Genomic DNA, 11,797 nt, shown 5'->3' with positions numbered 1-11,797 from the left:
TTCGCCCCTGCTCACCCCAGCTCTCGGGGATCGATCTGTGCGGTGGTGAATACCCTGACGTTGGTTTTAACTCTACAACCACTGCCTTTAATAGCCCCTGGTGTTTTCCTTTATCTCGGGGGGGTTTTCTAGCCTCTTGTTGGAGCAGATGCAGCTCCGTGGCCCTGGGTCTCTGTTCTGTGCCCTGCACGGGGGATCTGGGTCTCATGGGGGGTTTTACATCCTCTGAAATGCACATAACAGGGTGACAGCCCAGTGTGGCCAATTGCTGGCAGCTGAGGACTGGGCTCCTGTCTTTCATAAGGTATTGATTCTTATCTACTGGGAAACAGGCAAAGTTGGGTATTGTGTTTAATTAAGGACTTTAAAACAAGGACTCCATAAGGTGATCTGTATTTATTAGGACAGAGTGATCTTGTTTTGACTTCTAAACTTGGTGGATTTGATACACGTCAGCAGCGGGGCCATAAATGTGTAGTAGTGAGATGTGCTTTTTACCGGGTAACAGCTTTTATGATAACCTAAAGCCTAGCTCTAGTTTAATGGCAAAATATATCAACCCGTTTTTCTCCTGTTCCTGCTAGTTCTTCTTTATTCATTCTAAAAAGAAGACCTGTGGAAGAAGAATTGAGCAGGGAGGTTACTGATCACCATCTACAGTCTGGTTGCAAAGGAAAATTTACTAACACAGGGTAACGTGGGAACAAATCGCATTTAACGAACTTAATCAGAAGTATTTTACAGGTAGGATTGGATGAAAAACGAGGTGTGACTTTAATACCAATATAGAATCCATCTGTTTAGTTCTGACTGCTTTTTCTTCTACTTGATTCATCCCCGTTGCGTGTGAAGTCTCCTGTGATACGTGAAGATCTCGGTTTTGTCTCAGATTAAAGGCAAACCTTCTCTTTGGGCAGCGTTTCCTACTAACGTCAAGGGGCAGAAGGAATTGTCCCCACGTGTGGGGCGGTTGGTCCCTGCAGCGATGGCACACGGGGCTCTCATTTGAACTGTACTCCTACCGAGTGACCTTATTTATCTAGAGTCACGGCTCTTGACCTGGTTGTTCTACTCCACTGCATCTCCTGTGGTCACTGACATCTGAGCGTGTGAAAACGTTGCTATTCTAGTTTATCTGACTGGGTATAATGAACAAGGTGCAAAGCGGTGGGAACGAAGCTTCAGAATTGGACCTTTGGTTACCATAATCCACTGAAACTCCAGAGATCGGAGGTTGTTTTGAATGGTTCCCCATCCAACCTATTCTTAAAAATCTACTCTTGTGGAAAATGCAGGACCTCCCAATGTAAAGGTGAAATGGTAAATAAAAAATAGGCATACTTGAAGATCACACACAGAATCGACAGGGTTGGAAAAGCCCTGAGAGATCATCCAGTCCAACCCTTGGTCCAACTCCAGTCCATTCACCAGATCATGGCACTAAGTGCCATGGCCAATCTCAGCTAAAAACCTCCAGGACCGGTGAGTCCAGCACCTCCCTGGGCAGCCATTCCAATGCTGACCACTCTCTCTGCACAGAATTGCTTTCTCATCTCCAGCCTCAATTTCCCCTGGCAGAGTTGAAGCCCATGCCCCCTTGTCCTATTGCTGACTGCCTGGGAGAAGAGCCCAACCCCCCTGGCTAGAACTGCCCTTCAGGTCGTTCTAGAGAGTGCTGAGCTCAGCTCTAAGCCTCCTCTGCTCCAGACTGAACAAGCCCAGCTCCCTCAGCCTCTCCCCATAGGGCTTGTGTTCAAGTCCCTTCCCCAGTCTTGTTGCTCTTCTCTGGACCCGCTCCAGCCCTTCAATCTCTTTCCTGAGCTGAGGGGCCCAGAACTGAACACAACACTCCAGGTGTGGCCTCCCCAGTGCAGAGCACAGGGGAAGGATCACTGCCCTTGTCCTGCTGACCACGTTATTTTGGATACAGGAAGATGAAAGGGCTCATCACCTATTGCCCAGAAGAAACGGGTAGACTGTTACCTGAATGGTCCGTTGGTGGTTGAGCATCCTGAGATCCCCAGAGCTTTACCTGCCGCCAAACCGTGGATCTCCCCACTGGAGACCGTGACACCGCACGCAGGCTCGCCCTGCGGCAGCGCTCAGGAGATGCACTGAAATGTACATTGGAGTTTCGCATCACATTCAACACCTGCATTCTGGGTGTCCAGGTTGATTCATCCGCTGAGCAGGACTGAACAGGGTTGTGTGACGCGTTGGCTCCGCACAGCCGATAACCCTGGGAAGGAGCACGAGCGCGAGCTCCGCGCTCGGCTGCAGACAGACCTCCCGACGCCTGACGAGCGATGACTAAAAACGCTTCCTTCCTCTGCTCTAGCTCCAAGAGAATTAATTCCAAATGCAAACCTTTGTTTTGCCTGGCGAGAGCCGGCGGGCTCGAATCTCGCCTGGAACGGGTGTTTCTGCGGTGTCACCAGACCTGGGTAATTTGTGTAACAAAGAGTTTACTCACAGAGAAATGTGCTTTCTGAGTTGGAAGAGGCAAAGCTGTTTGTGAATTTGGGTCAGATTCAGCAAACAATTCCTGCCAAAGAAAGGAAAAAAAAAAAGCAAGACTCTCCCTTTATTGCTTTTTGAGATAGTCAAAATATTTCATTTTATACTTCCCAAGCAGCAGCAAAGGAAAAATACAATTCAGAATTAACGTTTTCTTTTCACTTGGGAGTATTGCACACTGAAAAACACAGATGAGCAGCGACTTTTGCCCATGCAAAACGTTTTATTTAACAAAGCCCATTGTTTTTCACCGGAAAACACCCACACAGTTCTGGTACAGATGGGTATGCTCATTCCTCTCTCCTCAGAGTGGTGCAGAGGTGTCTCTTATGTATCATTTGCTTGTTAATAAAATAAGAAACCAGCAGATGGTGCTGGAGAACATGCACCCTGGCTTTTGGAGGTATGACCGGTATCACTGGGGTGCCTGGCCCTGTTTCGGGGTTCCTAGAGCCCCTGACCCAGCTGGAGCCTCACCTGGCTGAGCTGGAACGGGGAGTGAAAGGGGCACCCATGGGGCTGTTCCTGCCGGAGGCCACATGTTGGTGCTTGTCTTGGTGTGAGGAACGTGTGGTGCTGTGATGAAGCTGTGATGCTGCTGCTGCTCAGCCTTTTTTCGCCATCTCTGGCTGCGATGTTCTCACCCGCTGGCGATCGCACACTCAATAGGTTGGAGCTGTAGCAAAGACCTGCGAGGTTGAACTGAGGGGATAGCAGCCTGGCTTTAACACTTCCTTTTAGATTTTCAGTTCCAACTTTAGGCTGGGTTTGGTGATTTTGTTTCTTTTTTCTGGGTTGTAAATGACTGAAGAAACAACGATGTGATGAAGAATGATGGTGTCTTCATGTTTATCCACTGATCCTCAGGAGGTTGGTTTTGTTCATTAGCACCCACAGACCCTTCTCACTCTCTATTTTTCAAGGACTAAGGGCAAAAACTCTTTCTTAACTGCTCTGAAAGTGCATGGGGATTTGTGCTGGGGTTGCCGGGCTGGCTGTGCCCTGCGGTGTCAGAGGAGTCACTCCGGATTTACAACAGCACATCAGAGAGCAGAGACTCCCCCTCTCCCCTGTGTCACAGCCTGGGAAAGGCAGCGAGCACCTGGTGACATTTCCCATCCCGACAGCTCATCTCTTTGAGCTGTGTTGCCAGACTGAGAAGTGTCTTTTTCTTCCCCCCGCTCTCATTTCCAGCACAAGTAGGAGACGCAAGCCTGCTCCGTCGGCTCCCTTAACGTGTGAATTAAGCACAGAGGGAAAGACATACAAACATCTGTCCTGTTCCTCTGCCTTTGCTGCAGAGATGCTCAGGCTGTGAGACGGCGTATTGATGCTGTCTCACTCTGCATACGCTTGGGACACGTGGGGTTGAAGTTACTGTGGTTGCAAATAAAGCCTCTGATGTCGTGTTTGAGGACGAAGTGCTCATCCTCTTTTCTTCCTGTGCTCGATTCCCAGCCTTTCGCCATCTGCAGTGTCTGAAGGGTCTGTTTGAGCAGCACGTCGGTGGCGCTGGGTCGGGGCAGCGTGATGCGATAACAACTGACTCCCGTGATAAATTCACGCTGCTGCCGCAGAGGGACAGGGCGAAAGAAAGCGTGTGGCTGGTTTTGCACCTCTGAGCCGTATGTGCATACATACGTATATATCTATATATAAAAACATATGGGAGGTCTGTGGGTTTGAACCTCAAGCTGTGCTCAGTGGGTTCGCCAGGGCTTGGAGGCTTTGTACCTCCATGTGAACGCTCACAAAGGAGATTGCGATAGTACGAACCTGCGTGAGCGCTCGCCCTGCAGAAAGGGGAAGAGTTATCCTTTCTGAGATGTGTTGCAGCACAAAAACACACTTGAGGGAGGGCTCTCAGTAGCTGTTTCTAGTGTTTTGTGCTTTGATTTTTTGTCTTTGTGGAGATCAAGTCGCTGAATTGTGATAGTCTACCAGGCAGCAACAGTTTTTAGTCCTGCCGTTTCGGTTCCTGTCTCCCTAAACCGTATCCTTCGATGGGAAGCATTAACTTTATGGACCAAGACGCAGTAGATTGGCCGGTTCATGTCTCAGGAAGGTTTGTACGTTCCACAGGCCGTGCTCAGGGGTGGACACAGCGTGTGTGGATTTAGGGAGGCTGTTAAAATTCACCTACTTGCTTTTGTGCGGTCAATGCCGTTAGCAATGAACCAAAGAGGCACGGACTGGGAAATACCTGCTCCTACCAATTCCATCTCTTCTAGACACTGAGATTATCCCCAGCACATTTCCCGTGAGTGCACTGAAATACATTTAAAGTTGCCTTCTGACACTCTGCATGGCTTATCCTGGAGCTATTGCAGCTGGGTACATTCTGCAAGCTGCTTGCACCTCTTTGCTCACCTGAAGTGCTTTCTCCTTTTCCTCCCTCTTTATGGAATTTGTCTCCCTTTATCCTGCCCCAGACCAAGGGCTTGGTGTGGTCTCCTTCCTCTCACCAGAACACAGTGATAGAGCCTTTGCGGAGATATAAAAATAACAAATAACTTTACTTTTTAAGGGGGGTGATGTGGGAAAGAAGAGAAGAAACTTCTCATTCAAAACGGAGCTCATGATGCTTTTTTTCAGGCTTTTTAATAACAAAAAGCATTATATTTTTATCAACAGTTGTATCTAAGAAACGGATGAGCACAACACTACCAGTCAGTGGAGCGGCAATTCTTAGTCTTGGCTCAGGAGAGCAAGGCTGAGCTCAGCTGGGACGTGTCCCCCTCTGCCAGATGGGCTCTGCTCCCGAGAAAAGGCTGGTGACAAGTGTGAGAGTCCCTGGGTGCTCCCGCTTCCCATGCTGTGCACCCGCCTCCCCAAAATGTGGTTTTTTTGGTCCATTTCCCCAGATTTTGGAGTTGATAGTTTGTTAAATCTTGCTGCCTTGGGTTCAGGAGGAGACGAGGTCCTCAGCCACCTAAGGACCAGCCTTTCCATCTCTGCTGGAGCGTTTTCTGCTGCAGCAAAGCCTCTCATCGTTACTTTTATGGGAAGCTTTCAGTGGCCTAATTTTCTATTCATATACATCTGTTCTATGGGAGCTTGTCATCAATCTCCTGCTAGGTTTAAATTTTCCCTCTTTGTTGCATGGCCACTCATCAAAGAGATGACTAAATGAACACTGATAATGAATACGCAAAACAAACGGTGGGTTCTGGGGTTACCTCATGGTTGTTTTCTTGCTAAAACATCTATCTTTTAGTTAAGGAAATAATCGATGGAGTGTGTGGGTAGGTCTCTCCAGCCCCATCAGAGTTTGGAGAGGAGCGTGTCCTGGTCCTTCTGTGTGTCACGACGTGTGTGACGTGGGTTTTGGAGACCAGGCTGCCTTGGCTTGGCCCCATGCAGCCCCAGCCTTGGCACTTATTGTCGAACCCCAAGCACTGTGCTCATCTTCTAGAAATGCGGTGGCTATCGGCCAGGGCTGCAAGCAGAGCTGGAAACGTTCTGCTGGGACTGCAGCAGATGGGTAGAAAGGGGCAATTTTAAGGCTCTTCCTGAAGTAAGATGGAAATGAAAAAACAATATGTATTTTTGTCACGGGGCCAGACCCTGAGTAAGTGTAATTTGGCTCTGATGACTTCAGGGGAACGGTGCCAGTTTGTACAGCTGAAGACCCATCTCTGATATTAAGAAAAAACAAACCTCATTTATTCTGTGTCCTTGTTGGCATCACAGTCTAACTATTAAAATAATGAAAACAAACCAGGCCAGTCCTGCAATCACAAAGGCAGCATGCATCAAGACAGTTAAAACCAACAAAAGGGATTCTTCGTATTCTTCTTCTTTTTGGCCTTGAGGGGCTCTGTTCCCGTGTTTTACAGGGGTGAAAAAGCCTTTTTACTACAGGAGTCTAAAAGTAAATGGAGAGGAAAGGCTTGCTGAGAAGGTGTCGCGTTGTGAGATTCAGAGCCCTGTTTCCATAGGGAACAAGGCAGAAATGGAACTCTTCTGGCAACACCTTCTCCCACGTCCCCCCCAGTCTGTCACCTCCTGATCGCAAACTCGCGCTCCTGTAGTTTTGTTACTGTGGAGTAGCTTGTGCCAGGTGGCTTACAAGTATTTTGAATGCAATGTTAAGTTCTGGCCGTCGATCACACAGAATCACGGAATGTCAGGGGTTGAAGGGCCCTGGAAAGCTCATCCAGTGCAATCCCCCCATGGAGCAGGAACACCCAGCTGAGGTTCCACAGGAAGGGGTCCAGGCGGGTTTGAATGTCTGCAGAGAAGGAGACTCCACAACCTCCCTGGGCAGCCTGGGCCAGGCTCTGACACCCTCACCATGAACAAGTTTCTCTCATATATAAATGGAACCTCTTGTGTTCCAGTTTGAACTCATTACCCCTTGTCCTATTACTGGTTGTCACCCAGAAGAGCCTGGCTCCATCCTCCTGACACTCCCCCTTTAGATATCTGTAAACATGAATGAGTCCCCCCTCAGTCTCCTCTTCTCCAGCTCCAGAGCCCCAGCTCCCTCAGCCTTTCCTCACACGGGAGATGCTCCACTCCCTTCAGCATCTTGGTGGCTGCGCTGGACTCTCTGCAGCAGTTCCCTGTCCTTCTGGAGCTGAGGGGCCACAACTGGACACAATCGTTCGAAACAGCCCGCTGGTGATAACACTTTGCTGTGCTGATCAGAGGGAGGTTTGGAACTGCCTTGCCTGGCTCTTCTCGAGGATGGGATGTGATGGTGTTGCAGGGTCACATAGAGGCAGCGTGTGGTTTAATGTGACTGTATTTCTTTGAGTGTTTTGTTCCTGCAGGACCTTCCTTGCTGATAATTGCCCCTGGGTCTAACCCTGTCCCAACCAAGAGATGAAGGAGACAATCATTCTCCCCCCTTTCGCAAGAGGCTTTTGTCTTGGGATTAATTGTGATTTATCAAGTGCTTTAATATTGTCAGATGAAATCTGCTAGAACATTCTTCTCTATTTTTCCCTCCCTTCTGAGTGGCTCAGATGCTCGTCAGGCTCCGAGTGCGAATCCAAGGCTCAGCTGGGCAGGCGTTTAACCAAACACCAATAGGGAAGCCACACACATGCACACCAAATTTGTTTTTACCCCCCGTCTGCTCAGTAACAGTTAATTTACAGCTTACTCCTAAATGGTGAATTTTAATACTATTTTCTTTCAAAAGTGTTACCTATAAATTTGCTGCACCCAGTGTAAAAGTGTCTGCAGGCACAGAAATCATTATTGCTGGGCTGACTGCTAAAGACTGATACATTTAGAGAGAAAATATATATTCTCTCCAAAGTGGAAGCTCAGATTGTAAATTAAATTTGTCAATAAATATGGAAATAGTTTCCATTTTACTCTTCTACCCTGTGCTGCTGAGATTGGTTCTTGCGGTACCATGTCACTGGTGTGGAAGGAGAAATTACCGGCTCCTGTCTGCTGTTGGCACAGCTTTAGGTCCATGAGTTAATTGTATGTTCATCAGTGATAGCAACAATACAGATTCCTTAGGAACAGAGCCTGGATGGAGGTAATTGGATTTAAGGAACTCAAAAAGACGTTATGAACAACTTACCTTCCCAAAAACATGTGGATGATGGAGTAAACAGCACGCAACCGTCAGGCTTTGGTCCACGCAAGTACACACACCCAAAATAAGACTCAGGTGCCATTTGATGTTCTGTTGCCTTGTGAGAATGTTCCTGGTTTAGCCCTAAGAGCTCAGCTCCTGTGGTTGTGCACAGATTGGAGATGAACCTCTCCGTTCCCTGGGGGGATGCTGAGACAGAAAGGAGTTGCATCAAGAAAGAAAACAGGTTCTCTGGGAAAACAAAACGCATTTTTTTTCCCCACCTTGCTGCTAGCAGCCAGGATCCCAGTGTGTAAACCTACCTGAAAAGTTCTGGGGTTTTTCCCCGCTCTCCGAGCTTTCAAACACAGTTAATTGTACAGAGCTGCATGCCAAAGTCCAGGCTTTGGCTGAGAGTTAAACACCAAGAGTTAAACCCAAGCAGCTGAGCTTTGGAAGGCTCTGCTTTATCAGAGGAGTGTCAGGCTTCCCCCGGCTGTGACTGCTATCAGTAATTAGCACACCCTACAGAGCCGCTGCGAACCAGGCGCCTGCTAAATGCTGCTTTGTCATCAAAGTACACTAGCTTGTAACTAATTACATCCCCGCTTTATCTGGACCAGTTCTTCCTTTTAAATACACTTAATAACTCTGCCTTTGAAGGTTCTAGGCACAAAAATAAGCACTTCAAATAATCTCCTGAAGACACACGCCACATTAGGTATAGAGCTGAAGTGGGCACCTTGGATTAGCTGAGCAAAACAAGAGCGCAGGGCCCTGCTGGGACACGGGGGGACAGCTGGGGATTCGTGGTGTGCAAGGGTCCTGTGCATGCGTTGTCATAAAGATGTGAGGAAGGAAAACTGGACCATGCCAAAAAAGAGCTGTGACTTGACGGCAAGTGACCCCAATGGGAAGACTAACAATGCGACGGCTAAAACTCAATGTTAGTCCCGAGTCCTCCTCCATGACCTGAAGACCATCCATTTCTCTTCCTAAATCATGTTGAAACGTTTCCGGTTGCACTGGATTCATGACTCTCTTTGGTCATCCTCTCGGTGACCCCATCAAAAGAAAAAGCAGAGAAAACATTTTATTTTCCTGATCTTGGAAGATCCTGTGGGATGGGAAACACCTTTGCAGAAGGAAGGGCTGCTCAACATGGTGTCAAAACCAGGTTGGGAGTGAGACCTGAACCTGTTGCCCGTAAGTCCCCACTGGTTCATTTAAAGACTGCGTGCTGGTCGTTGAAGCCAATGCGGGGGAGTCTGGGGGCTGTAATTAGGCTGTAAAACATCCCATAGGGCAGGATCGGTTTGTTTGTTTGGTGGTGGTAGCGGTTGTTGTTATAACTGGGTATTTTTGGTGCGTATTTTTCTTACCATGCCCTGATCTTACCATGTCTGATCTCTACTGGCCTTTGTAGCTCTGGAGATAAGATGGATATTCACACGTCCAGCGTTTCCCAGCCACCAGCTCCCTCGTTGCAGTTCAAGGTGTGCGTGTGGTCCTGCTGCTGTTCAGGCTCGTTTACGTGATGAAGGAGCAGGTGGGTTTAACGCTATTGTTGGTTGTCAAGTTAACAGGGGTGTTTTCTTTCTTTTGAAACAAAAACGCAGAGGAGGGGAGAGCTCTGTGCACGACGTGGAGAGACAGCGTGCAAAGGCTTCCGAGGACTTTGGTCTCTAGGAGCCAGGTTTCTGTTCAGTTGGGGTGGATTCAGGATCAGCCCCAGGACCGAAGCAACTCTCCTCTTCTGCGCTGTGAACTGGGAGCAACTTTAATAGAGCTGTTGTGGATTTATGCCTGGCCTAACCCCAGAAGAGTCGCTCTGCATTTACATTTTAACTCGGCTCTGTCAGTCTGGACTATCTCCAAGAGGCTTCCTTGGCTTGCTGTGTAATATTTTTTCCCAGCCATTTCAAGTGCAATTGTTAATGGATATCAATATAGAAAATAAAATGAGTGGATTTAATGCTTGTGAAGAATCAGAAAGGCAGCACTAGGATGTTCCCTGTGCTGATTCTCTCCATACCACAGCTCCTGCTCTGCTAGTTTGTCCCAGCCCCGCACAGCCCAGTCCCAAGGATGCTTTGGTCTGCACCTTTGAGCCTGTTCGGCTGTGGCCGTTCTGCCAACAGCCCTTGTCTGTCTTTCCTTCTTGGCTGTGATGGTGCCAAGGCCATTGCTGCAGCCTCATGCTGAGCAAGCGGGAGGTGGCCACGTCTCATGGGGTTCCTGCAAGAGCTTCATCTCAAATGCCCCTTTGCTCCTGTGAATTCCCACCTACATCAAACCCTAAATTCTGCAAAGAGTGGGTTTTTTTTTCAGCGGCTCCAGACCCAAGCTGTTATCGGATCCGCTCCCTCCTAATAACCCTGTCCCACGCAGATTTATCTACTTTCTCACAAGAGCAGGAGAAGCTAGTAAAATGTGTCACTTTTCAGCTCTTCACTGAGTTGATGATCTGCACAGTTTGCAACTTGCCACCGGAAAAAAATTGTTTTGTCAACACTCACATATGGTGGCTCATTCGGCTATACCGGGACACAATTAATTATTGGAGACTGCTGTCTATCTGTCAGAGCACTGTAAAGTTTTGGGGATGCTTTGTTTAACCTACAGCGGCTTTTGTTTGCTTCAGAGTGCTGGTTATATTTTCTATTCTTCTTAATTTTTCATATCTCACCCCTTTCTAAAACTTTAATTCCTGTAATCTGAATGGTCCCTTTTCTCCTCATCAGTTATCTCATGGAGATGACGTTATTGTGGATGGCAGGGCAGCAGCCAGCGGGGACAGGAGGTGACGCTTGAGGTCCGGGATTTAGGGTCTGGCATTCGTGGTTTGGGCTTGTCCTGGCTCTTTGTCATCACTTACCAGAGATCCTGCACGTGGGGAATGAGCTGGGCTGGGGTTCACCCTGAGTCAGGGAATCAATTGCTCCCGGGTGTGATTCAGCCCCAAGTCACCGTCCATCTCTCGATGACTGCAGCCCTGGCCAAGGGTGACTCAGCTCCTCAAAGGCATCCTGTGGGCACAGTACGTGGATGAAGCTGGTTTGGGAGTTGCCACGCAGATGGTAGAGCTTGTTGGGGATGCCCACCATCACCCACCCCTCCCAGTGGCACCCCCAGCCCATCCCACAGCATCTCTGTGCTTCTGGTGCAGCCCTGCCAGGCTCTGCCCAGAGCTTCTCCCCTCTTACCTGCACTCCACAGGACAAACATCCCCGTGTCACGTCGTGCCTTCCTCCACCAGGACCATCTTTATGCACTGGGGCTGCTGTGGTGTTTGCAAAGCTCTCGAAAAGCTGTGGAGGTGCCAAGCGTCCTTCTGGCTGCAGTTGGAAACGCTGCGGTTCGCACAGACAGTTCGGGTCACAGAGCTCCGGCTTTGGCTGTGTTCTCCAGGTGGCAGCTGCTATAAAGGAAACAGATGTTTTGTTCCAGTTTCTAAAAACCTCTAATAGTTTTGTTATATCTTGGAGAACAGAGGGCTAAGGTCAGCAGTGAGCTGCCACAGCCAGTGCTGCAGGACTGATTTTATCATGAGAAAAATGAGTGTTTATTAGTGCTGGGGAAAGCTGGGAAACATATTTCCAGGGGAGGGGAAGTATTTGTGAGTGTTGGCTTGCTATGAAAGCCGTGCATGGACTTGGCTGGGTCTGCGGGTCCCTATTATCAACTGCCTGTGAAGCCTGAGAGCAATAAATGTTTGTTTCTAGAAGTTTCTTAGAA

At 48.5% G+C, this 11,797-nt stretch overlaps 1 long non-coding RNA gene across 1 annotated transcript; it reads right to left on the bottom strand.

The window, feature by feature from the left end:
* Positions 1–7,525: 7,525 nt before the first annotated feature.
* On the bottom strand, positions 7,526–11,561 carry LOC139825613 (uncharacterized). The gene is made up of 3 exons (XR_011735793.1): positions 11,266–11,561; positions 10,938–11,088; positions 7,526–8,269 (listed from the first exon to the last, which is right to left on the bottom strand). It is a non-coding gene; the product is annotated as an uncharacterized lncRNA (long non-coding RNA).
* Between the last annotated feature and the right edge of the window lie 236 nt (positions 11,562–11,797).

This window comes from Patagioenas fasciata, chromosome 25 (genome assembly GCF_037038585.1).
Source record: "Patagioenas fasciata isolate bPatFas1 chromosome 25, bPatFas1.hap1, whole genome shotgun sequence".
NCBI lineage: Eukaryota > Metazoa > Chordata > Aves > Columbiformes > Columbidae > Patagioenas > Patagioenas fasciata.
The sequence above is the reverse complement of the archived record's forward strand: the minus strand, read 5'-3'. Positions and strand labels throughout refer to the sequence as shown.